Below are 10363 nucleotides of genomic sequence, written 5' to 3' on the forward strand. Positions count from 1 at the left end.
CTTAATAAATCACAAAAATCCTATTTGGGACTTAATCATTTATCACAGAGATACAAGGATTTGATGGATGGACTACTCAGTGGGTAAGGAATTGGCTGGATGGTTGCACTCAAAGTGTTGTGGTCAATGGCTCATTGTCCAAGTGGAAATAAGTGATGAGTAGCATTTCTCAGGGATCAGTATTGAGACTGGCACTGTTTACTTTCTTTGCTGGTGTCATGGACGTTGGGATCAAGTGCACCCTCAGTAAGTTTGCCAGTGAGACCAAGTTGTGTGATGTGGTTGACATACTAGATGGAAGGGATGCCATCCAGAGGGACCTAGACAGGCTTGAGAGGTAGACCTGTGCAAAGCTCATGAAGTTCAACAAGGCCAAGTACAAGGTATTGCATCTGGGTCAGGACAATCCCAAATACAAATACAGACTAGGTGGAATATGGATTGAGAGCAGCTCTCAGGAGAAGGACTTGTGGGTGTTGTTTGATGAAAAAATTGACATGAGCTGGCAAAGTGTGCTTGCAGCCCAGAAAGCCAACTGTACCCTGGGCTGTATTAAGCATGATCAGCAGGTTGAGGGAGGTGATTCTCCCTCTCTATTCTCCTCTTATGAGTACTTGAGTCCTGCCTTCAGCTCTGGTTCCTCTAACATAAGAAGGACATGGACCAATTAAAATGAGTCTAGAGGAGGACCATGAGGATAATCAGAGGTCTGGAACACCTCTCCTATGAAAACAGGCTGAGAGAGTTGGGGTTGTTCAGACTGGAGGAGAAAAGGCTCCAGGGAGACCTTATAGCAGTCTTCCAGTACACACAGGGGGACTACAAGAAAGATGTGGAGAGATTCTTCATCAGAGAGTGTAGTGGTAGGACATGGAGTGTAGTCTGTAAACTGGTAGATTTAGATTAGATATATGATATAGAGAGATATCTATTAAATAGATATATATGATGGTAGATGTAAGGAAGAAAATCTTTACTTGGGGTGGTGAGGCATTGGAACAGGTTTCCCAGAGAAGTTGTGGATGCCCCTTCCCTGGAAGTATTTAAGGCCAGGCTGGATGGGGCTTTAATCAAGCTGATCTAGTGGAAGCTCTCCCTGCCCCTGACAAGAGGTTTGGAACTAGGTGATCTTTAAGGTCCCTTCCCACTCAAACTATTCTATGATTCTGTGAACTTTCTTGGTTATAAATTGTGACCATTGCACTTAGCCTTTTGCTTAATACATGTAAGAATCTGGCTGCATCTTATCTAAACCTTCCCATGGTTCATCTGAAAACCACAGTAAGATCTTCCTAAAATCCTTTCTTCCCCAGAAACTCAATTCCTTCAGCCTTTGTTTGTACCACTTGCTTCAGCCCCCTGATCATGTTCATAACACTTCATTGGAGTCATTTGAGTATATCCATATCTTTCATAGTGGCGAGCCTAGTACTGGCCACAGCACATCATGTACAGTCTTACACATACCAAGGGGAAGGTATGAATAAGAGGGCAGGATCACTTTTTTTTTAGCCTGCTGGCTTCACTACTGCTAAAACAGGCCAGGAGGTAACAGACTTCTTTGCTGCAAGAATACAATGATGGCTCATACTCAACAAGTTGTCCACCAGAACCCAAAGTATCTTTTCTGCTAAGCTGCTTTCCAAGTGTCCTGGTTTCAGCTAGAATACAGTTAGTTTTCCTCCTAGTAGCTAATAAGGTATTGATGTTTTAATTGTGGCAGAGTAGTGCTAACTCTAGGCCAAGGACTTTTCAGCTTCTCTCCCAGTCCTACTAACAGGACAAGCTGAGCATGCAGCAGGAGCTGAGATGGGACAGAACCAAGACAACTGACCCAAACCGGTCAAAGAGGTATTCCGTAGCATCTGACATCATGCTGAACAATTAATATGGGGTGGTTGGCCATGGTAGGGGGACTGGCTGCTCGGGGATAGGCTGGGCATTGGTCAGCAGGTGGTGAGCAATTGCACTGTGCATCACTTATTTATTTATTTATTTATTTATTTTAGACATTAATATTCATAGTACTCTTATCATTATTGTTATTATTATTATTATTTTTCTGTCCTAATAAACTGTCTTAACCCACAGGTTATCTCAACCCACTTGTTATCTCAACCCACAGGCTTTATTTTTTCTGATTCTCTCCACCATCCTAGAGAGGTAAGGGTGAAGGTGAGCAAATGGCTCTATGGTGCTTAACTGCTGTCCGGGTTAAACCACAACACCAAGATAGTCAGCCTCCAGACTGTAGTGGTCTGAAACACTGTCTGAAATGCTTGGTATTTCTCTTTGTTAAACTTCATAAGGATACTGTTGGACTATTCTTCCAGGGAAATGGGTCCCTCTAAATGTCTATGTAATGTTATCTTCCAGCATTTTGAAGGATATCCCAGTTTGGTGTTGATAATAAAATCTGAGGTTGACCACAAATCTGCAGAGCATTACACTACTTTCTGTCATTCCAGTGGTTAATTAAAATGTTGAACAATATTTATACTCCACTATCCTTTCTAGATTTAATTAATTTACCTACAAGAAGACTGAGAAACCATACCAAAGGCTTTGTATGCAAATGACATCCAGCCCATTTCCCTTTAATAGCTAAAGCAGTCATATCATCCATAAGGCAATGAGTTTGGTCAGGTATGACTTGTGCTTGGTAAAGCCTTCTAAGCTGCTTCCAATTCACCTGCTTGTTCTTGATGTGTTTGGAAACATTTTTCAGGAAGATGTGCCTCATACTATTCTCAGGGCCAAAGGTGAAACTGAATAGTCTGTAGTTCCATGGATCAATTTTCTTGTTCCTGAAGATAGCTATCATATGAATGTTCTTGCAGTTATCAGGAACCACCACCAGCTCATCCTTTAAATAAAATAAATAAAATAAAATAAAATAATAAAATAATAAAATACTGGATATTAAAACTTAACTGCAATTAGAAATCTACTTTCCAACAATTTCATCCATATAAACATTTGGTCATAAATCAGTAATCAGAACAATTTATGATTGTTCATCCTACCTAGGCAGACCTATCTGAATATTTACATTCAAGTTTTCTTCTGCTTCAGATACTACTTTCCTTACTCTAAGGCAAAATGGAAGGAAAAATGTCTTTAATCAAACCACATTCTTACATGCTGTTTTAACTGTCAATATGACCTCACTGGACCAGTTATTGGCATCTACACATTACCTTTCAGCAGTTTTAAAAATATCAATAGAAGAGCACAACATGGAGGTGGTTTTGTGAAAAAAAAAAAAAAAAAAAAAAAAAAAAAAAAAAAAACAACTACAGTTTTTGTTAAAAGAAATAACATATTTATAGTCAAAATGCTTCTAAAATGAGTCATTTGTGCATTGCTTTTTTCACCATGTCAATTAACCAGTTCAGAAACTTGTTTTCCTTAGCTATTTATTTTGTAATTCCACAAGAAAATCATAGAATATCCTGAGATGGAAGGGACCCACAAAGATCATTGATTCCAACTTTTGGGTCCACACCAGACCACCTAAAAATTAAACCATATCTCTGAGAACATTTTCCATTAATTGAACTCTGCCCTGACCACTTTCTTAGGGACCCTGTTCTGGTATCTAATCACACTCTTGGTGAAAAACCTTTTCTTAATATTCAGTCTGAACCTCCACTGTTACAGCATCGTGATATTTCCTTGAGTTCTATCACTCGTCACCAGAGAGAAAATATCACCAGCCCCCATTCCCTTTCCTCTCACAATGAAGCTGTAGACGGAGAGTGGTCAACCCTCAGACTTCTCTAATCTGAACAAATCCATTGGCCTCAGCCGTTTCTTATATGTTGTGCCTTCTAAACCTTTCATCACCTTTGTTGCTCTCCTTCAGAGACTCTAATAGTTTAACATCCTTCTTTTACTGTGGCAAACAAAATTGTACACAGTACTTGAGGTGAAGCCACACCAACACAGGGTAGGGAGGGACAAACATTTTCCTTGACCAGCTAGCTAAAGAATCATAGAATCTTTAAGGTTGGAAAAGACCTCCATGATCATCTGGTCCAACCATTTTCATAGTATCAATATCACCCACTAAACCATGTCCAAGTCCAAGCTTTCCTTGAATATCCCCAGGGACCGTGACACCCTCCATGGACAACCCCTTCCAATGCCTGACTACTCTTTCTGAGAGGAAATGTTTCCTATTTCCAACCTAAACCTCCCCTGGCCCAACTTGACATCATTCCCTGTAGTCCTATTGCTAGTTATCTGCAAGAAGAGCTGACCCCCAGCTCTCCACACCTTTTTTTTTTTCAGGTAGTTGTAGCGAGCAATAAGGTCTCCCCTGAGCCTTCTCTTCCCCAGACTAAACAACCCCAGTTCCCTCAACTGCTCCTCATAGGACTTGTGTTCCAGACCTTTCATCAGCTTTGTAGCCCTTCTCTGGACATGTTCCAGGGCCTCTATGTCCTTCTGGTACTGAGGGATCCAAAACTGAACACAGTACCCAAGGTGCGGCCTCACCAGAGCAGAGTACAAGGGGACAACCACCTCCTTGGTCCTGCTGTCTACACTATTCTTAAAACAAGCCAGAATGCCATTGGCTTTCTTGGCCACCTGGACACACTGCTGGTTCATGTTCAGGCAAGCATTAATCTGCACCTCCAGATCTTTTCCTCTGCACAGCTTTCCATACTCTCCCCCAAACATGTAGCATTGCATGGGGCTGTTGCAGCCAAAGTGCAGAACTCAGCACTTAGCTGTGTTGAACCTAATCCCATTGGCCTCTGCCCATCAAACCATCCAGGTCTCTCTGCAGGACCTTCCTACCCTCCAGCAGATCGACACTTCCCCCCAGTTTAGTCTCATCTGCAAAATTTCTGAGGGTGCACTCAATTCCCTCATCTAAATCATCAATAAAGATACTAAAGAGGATGGACCCCAACACTGACCCCTGGGGAACACCACTCATGACAAGTTGCCAGCTGGATTTCATTCTGTTCACCACTACTCTCTGGGCCTGGCTGTCCAGACATGTGTTAACAAAGCAAAGGGTGTACCTGTCCAAGCCATGGGCTGCCAGCTTTTCCAGGAGAATACTGTGGGACACCGTGCCAAAAGGCCTTTTTGAAGTCTAAGTAGACTATGTCAACAGCCTTTCCGTCATCCACCACACAGGTCACCCACTCATAGAACAAAATGAGGTTGGTAAGGCAGGACTTGCGTTTCATGAACCCCTGCTGACTGGGCCTGATCCCCCTGTTGTCCCTCATATTCTGTGAGGTTGCATTCCAAATGACCTGTTCCATCACCTTTCCAGGCACCAAGGTCAAGATGAGAAGACTTTAGTTCCCTGGTCCTCCTTACAAAAAGAACCTCCCATATTCTGTTTAATCAACAGCAGGATACAGTTGGACCTTTTGGCTACCAGGGCACACTGTTGACCCATATTTAACTTGCCATTGGACAGAATCCACAGATATCTTTCCATGGATGTGCTCTTAATCTTGACATTCACAAGACAGTATGTATATCTAGGATTGCTTTTGGATTGTAGTTGCAGAATCCAACAATTGATGTTGTTAGACTTCATATAACTGATAACTGATGATTGCCCAGCCCTCTAGTCTGTCAGTATCCCTCTGCAAGACCTCCCTACCCTCGAGGTTGTTAAGATCTCCTCCTAGTTTAGTATCATCTACAAACTTACTTAGTGCACCTTCCAGTCGTGTGTCCAGCACATTTATATTCTCATTGAAAAAAACTGTCCCTAAAATTGAGCCCTGGGAAATGCCATTAAAATCTCGGGGTAAAATAAACTGTGTAGTTGTCTTGTATCCTTGTCTCTCAGAAAACAGACAAAAACCTAATTCTACCATAAAGGAAGTAACAGACTGATTTTTATTTCTTATTTTTTCTTTTTCTCCCCACAACTGTGCCTTCTTGCCATTACTTTCTTTACCATCTAGATTGAAAACTTTACCAGATTTTCATTATTAAATGTGAGAACAGTTTCTCATTAACATAAAGTAATAGAAAAGAGTGTCCAATTTATCTTCAGCTCTTGTGTTTAACATCTTTTCACCTTTGTGAAGACAGTTCTTTCTTCAGTGACGGCCCTGTACTAGCCCAATGGAGTTTTACATATGGTATTTATTGATATTTGGACCAGATGAATAGCTGTTTTGTCTCACTTTATAGTCTATTTTCTGTTTCTTCTCAGCTCTTCTATTGATAGATTTACTACCTTACTTTTCTCTTGCTGAAATTGTCTTAACAGATGCCAGAGCTCTCAGAAGCTCTAGCTAGACATTACAAAGGGGCTTCACATTATGCTTTAATATAATAAGCATAATAAGCATATCTAGTATGCTCAAGTCAGATCGTTTCCTGATAGTCTCAAATACACCAGTAATTGTAGTGGAATGGACAATATTTCTCTGAAGAAGTTCCTCAGAAAATGAAGCAACATTTTCTCTTCGTGTTTAGAACATTCAGTGAGAGATAGATGTTGCTGAAATTCAAATTCTAGAAAGGTGAAGCCAACTACAATATGAGCAAAGTAAATAAGGCTTAACATGTCATGGTTAGCAAACATATAATAAGAAGAAATTAATTTTCCATTTAATTTCAGAGATTTCATTACAACTGTAGTTTGATTAATGTACACATAGAGTTTAAATGATTATGTCAGTGAAGGAACTGAAAGCTTGCTGTTATTTAGCTAAAAATAAGCAATAATAATAATATTAAATAAATTAAAATACTCTGCATAAAAATGATTAAAATGTTATAATAGAAAAAAAAAAAGAATATGGTGTTTTTTTATCTTTTTCTTTCTGCTTATATATATATATATTGCTAAGTTGTGCGTAATCAGTACAGTTAAAAGTGAATATAACAAAACCACATAATCCAAAATATTTTGGTCTCAAAATATGGGAATTGTCTCTCATAGCTGCTTAATTACTTCAAGTAGTCAAATGTTCCCATTTTACTGTGTCACATGATGATGTGATCCCAAATGAACTTTCCCAGTTACAAGTGATAACTTTGTCCTGTCACTAGGTGCATTTGTTCTTTGAAGTCTTTCTTGTCACCTTTACTATATAATGAAGCAGATCTTTTTACTTTCAGAGCAAGATGATAAAGATGCTGAAGAAACAGACTTTGCCTAAGGGGTGGTGGTTTGTGGGAAGTGAAATTCTTTTGTTCTATTTGTTGCAATTTTTCTATATTAAGTTATTATTTTTTTTGGGGGGGAGGGAGAGATTGTTAAAATATATTTTTTTTTTCCTATTTGAACAGATGTGTAAGCATAGACAAAAAATGTTTAAAACGTTCACAATGTAATTAACACATTTCTCTATTACCTTAATAAATGTCCCATTAATCACATGAATCTTCTAATCAATGGAAAATTTCCAATTAAAAACAGAAGTGTATTTTGGATTGGTGTTTCTACCCTCACGGGCAGCTAAACTCCATCACAACTGTTCTCTCCCACTCCTCAAAGAAAGAGAGGGCAGAAAATACAATGGAAAAGGGCTCAAGGGTTGACATAAAGACAGGAAGATGGCTCACCAGTTACCACCGTTGACAAAGTCAAATCAATCTAGGGAGATCAATATCTTTTTTGCCTATTACTAGCAGACTAGTGTAGGGACAAACTAAAAACAAACTAAAAACGCCTTCTCCCTTCTCCCCCAGTCTTCCCTCCCTGGAGTTGCAAAGGAACAGGGACTAAGAGGTTGCAGCCCTCACCTTTTGTCACTCCTTCATCCTCTCTCTCTTCCTTCTCTCTAGCCTGGCATCCCTTCCATGGGATTTCACCCTTCCCAAACTGATCCTACATGGGCTTCCCATGGGCTGAAGTTCTTCAAAAAATGTATCACCAGGTCCATCCTTCAAGAATAGACTACTCCAGCATGGGTTACCAATGAGTGGCATCTCCCACCAGATCAACTGCTCCACCAAGGGCTGCTCTCTACTGATTGCAGGTCTGGCCTGGAATCTGCTCTTGTGGGGTCTCTCCATGGGTTGCATCCTCCCTCAGACTAGATCTACCTGCCCCAATATGGACTCCTCCAACATTATAGGCTTCAGGAAAAATTCTACTGCAGCACCAAGAGCACCTCCTCCACTTCCTTCTTCACTGTCCTTGTTTTGTAGAGGGTTGTTTCTCTCACATTTTCTCAGTCCTCTGCTGTTCTCAGTCCTCTGCTGTCCTACCTGCTGTTTTTTTTTTTTTTTTTTTTTTTTTTTTTTTTTTTTTTTTTTTTTTTTATCTTTATTTATTTGTTTGTCTGCTTATATTTTCTGAAATATGCTCTCTGGTTCTTATTTGACCTGGGTCAGCTTCCAGACTCTTCTGACAGAAGCTCCCCTGCAACCTCCCTGCTACTAAAACTTTGCCATGTAAACCCAATATATCTGGGAATCATTGACATGAATAAACTTAGGGTGGAAAAGACCCAAGGTATTTATTCTGTGTTTCAGAAAGGAATCATGGCCTTGTTAAAAAATAAAAATAAAAATAAATCCACATATAGAAAGAGTTATTGGTTGAAAACTACTTTTATTTTACATAAACTAAAAATAAACAAACTTTATGTAGTTCAACAAGAGAAAGTCCTGCACCTGAGTAGGAATGCCCCCATATACCAATATATGCTGAAATCTACACAGCTGGAAAACAAATTGACAGAAAATGAACTGGGGGTTCTGAGGAACACTAATGTGACCATCAGACACCAATGTGCCCTTGCTGCAAACAAGGCTGGGCTGCATTATGCAAAATGTTCAAAGAGTTTGAAGGATAAGACCCTTTCCCTCTACAGAACAATGGCAAGGCCATGCCTGGACTGAATCCAGTGCTGGCCTGCCCCAGCACCAGAGAGACACAGAACTACTGGAGAGAGTCCAGTGAAGGGCCATGAAGATGAAAAAGGGACTGGAATACCTCTCCTATGAGGAAAGACTGAGAGACCTGGGACATTTTGGCCTGGAGAGAACGATTAGGGTAATCTTACTGATGTGTATAAATACCTGAAAAACTTTGTGACTGTGTGACTGTGTGACTCTGTGTGACTCTGTGTGTGTGTGTGTGTGTGTGACTGTGACTCTGTGTGTGTGTGTGTGTGTGTGTGTGACTGTGTGACTGTGTGTGACTGTGTGTGTGTGAGTGTGTGTGACTGTGTGTGACTGTGTGTGTGACTGTGTGTGTGACTGTGTGTGTGACTGTGACTGTGACTGACTGTGTGTGTGTGTGTGTGTGTGTGTGCGTGTATGTGTGTGTGTGTGTGTGTCTGAGCTTTCTCAGAGATGTTCTGGAGTCTTCCTGTGTCCCACATCCCAGACATGGTCCTGGGCAATGTGATCTGGGTAGCCTTACTTGATCAGGAGGGTTGGATGAGATGACCTCCAGAGGAAGGTTGGTCTCGTCCAACCTCATACATAAAGGTTCTATGAAAGAGACAAGAAAACCTTCTCCTTTCCCTTTTACTGCTCTCTGATATATATATGTTATATTCACTGGACAGAGGTTTTAAGGTGGCATCAATAACAATTTCAAAACGTTTTATCTTTTTTTTTTTAAAAAAAAAAAAAAAAAATTCTAATCCTCTTTTAATGCAAATCTTTAGAAAGTTGAAGAGAAAGCAGAATTTCAAATATGGTAATGGTGCTATAGAAGAAAGGAACACAGTGCTAACAGTACAAGATGAATCTTCCTTTTGTGAATAACAGTCAGTTTTGTTGCCAATTGAAAATCTCAAAACCATGAGATGATGGGGGGGAAAAGGGAGGAGGGAGAGGGAGACTAAGACAGACAGACAAAGACACAGACAAAGAGACAGAAACAGGCAGACACAAGAAAAGACAGAAAAAGACAGAGACAGACAGAGAATGAAAGAGAACACACACAGAGAAAAGAGATAGCTACCAACATGTAAATTTTAATAGAGCATATCAGATTATAAAACACAATATTTAGGCTACTTCTTCAATATGGCTCCAAAATTAAAATAATATTCTATATTAATAAATAAATTGTTTAGAAGACTAACTAATTCAACACATTTAAAATAAAAATTACTCCCTCCACCTATTTCTCAAGGATTTATTAAAAAAGGAAAAAAAGGAAAAGGTAAAGGGAAAGGATAAGGGAAAGGGAAGGGGAAAGGGAAAGGGAAGGGGAAAAGGAAAGGGAAAGGGAAAGGAAAAGGGAAAGGGAAAGGGAAAGGGAAAGGGAAAGGGAAAAGGAAAAGGAAAGGGAAAGGGAAAGGGAAAGGGAAAAAAGGAAAGGGAAAAAAAGGAAAGTGAAAGGGAAAAAGAAAGGGAAAGGGAAAGGGAAAGGGAAAGGGAAAGGGAAAGGGAAAGGGAA

The 10363-nt window shown here is 40.0% G+C and overlaps 2 long non-coding RNA genes across 5 annotated transcripts in view; both read right to left on the reverse strand.

Moving 5' to 3' along the window:
* Window positions 1–3389, reverse strand: part of LOC118156095 — a 9718-nt gene extending 6329 nt beyond the window's left edge. Inside the window, exon 1 of the long non-coding RNA XR_004746154.1 lies at window positions 3378–3389. This is a non-coding gene — a long non-coding RNA (uncharacterized LOC118156095). The remainder of the gene's footprint in view (window positions 1–3377) is intronic.
* Window positions 1–10363, reverse strand: part of LOC118156090 — a 305832-nt gene that overhangs the window by 185639 nt on the left and 109830 nt on the right. The gene's annotated exons all lie outside the window — the stretch shown is intronic.

This window comes from Oxyura jamaicensis, chromosome Z, assembly GCF_011077185.1.
Source record: "Oxyura jamaicensis isolate SHBP4307 breed ruddy duck chromosome Z, BPBGC_Ojam_1.0, whole genome shotgun sequence".
NCBI lineage: Eukaryota > Metazoa > Chordata > Aves > Anseriformes > Anatidae > Oxyura > Oxyura jamaicensis.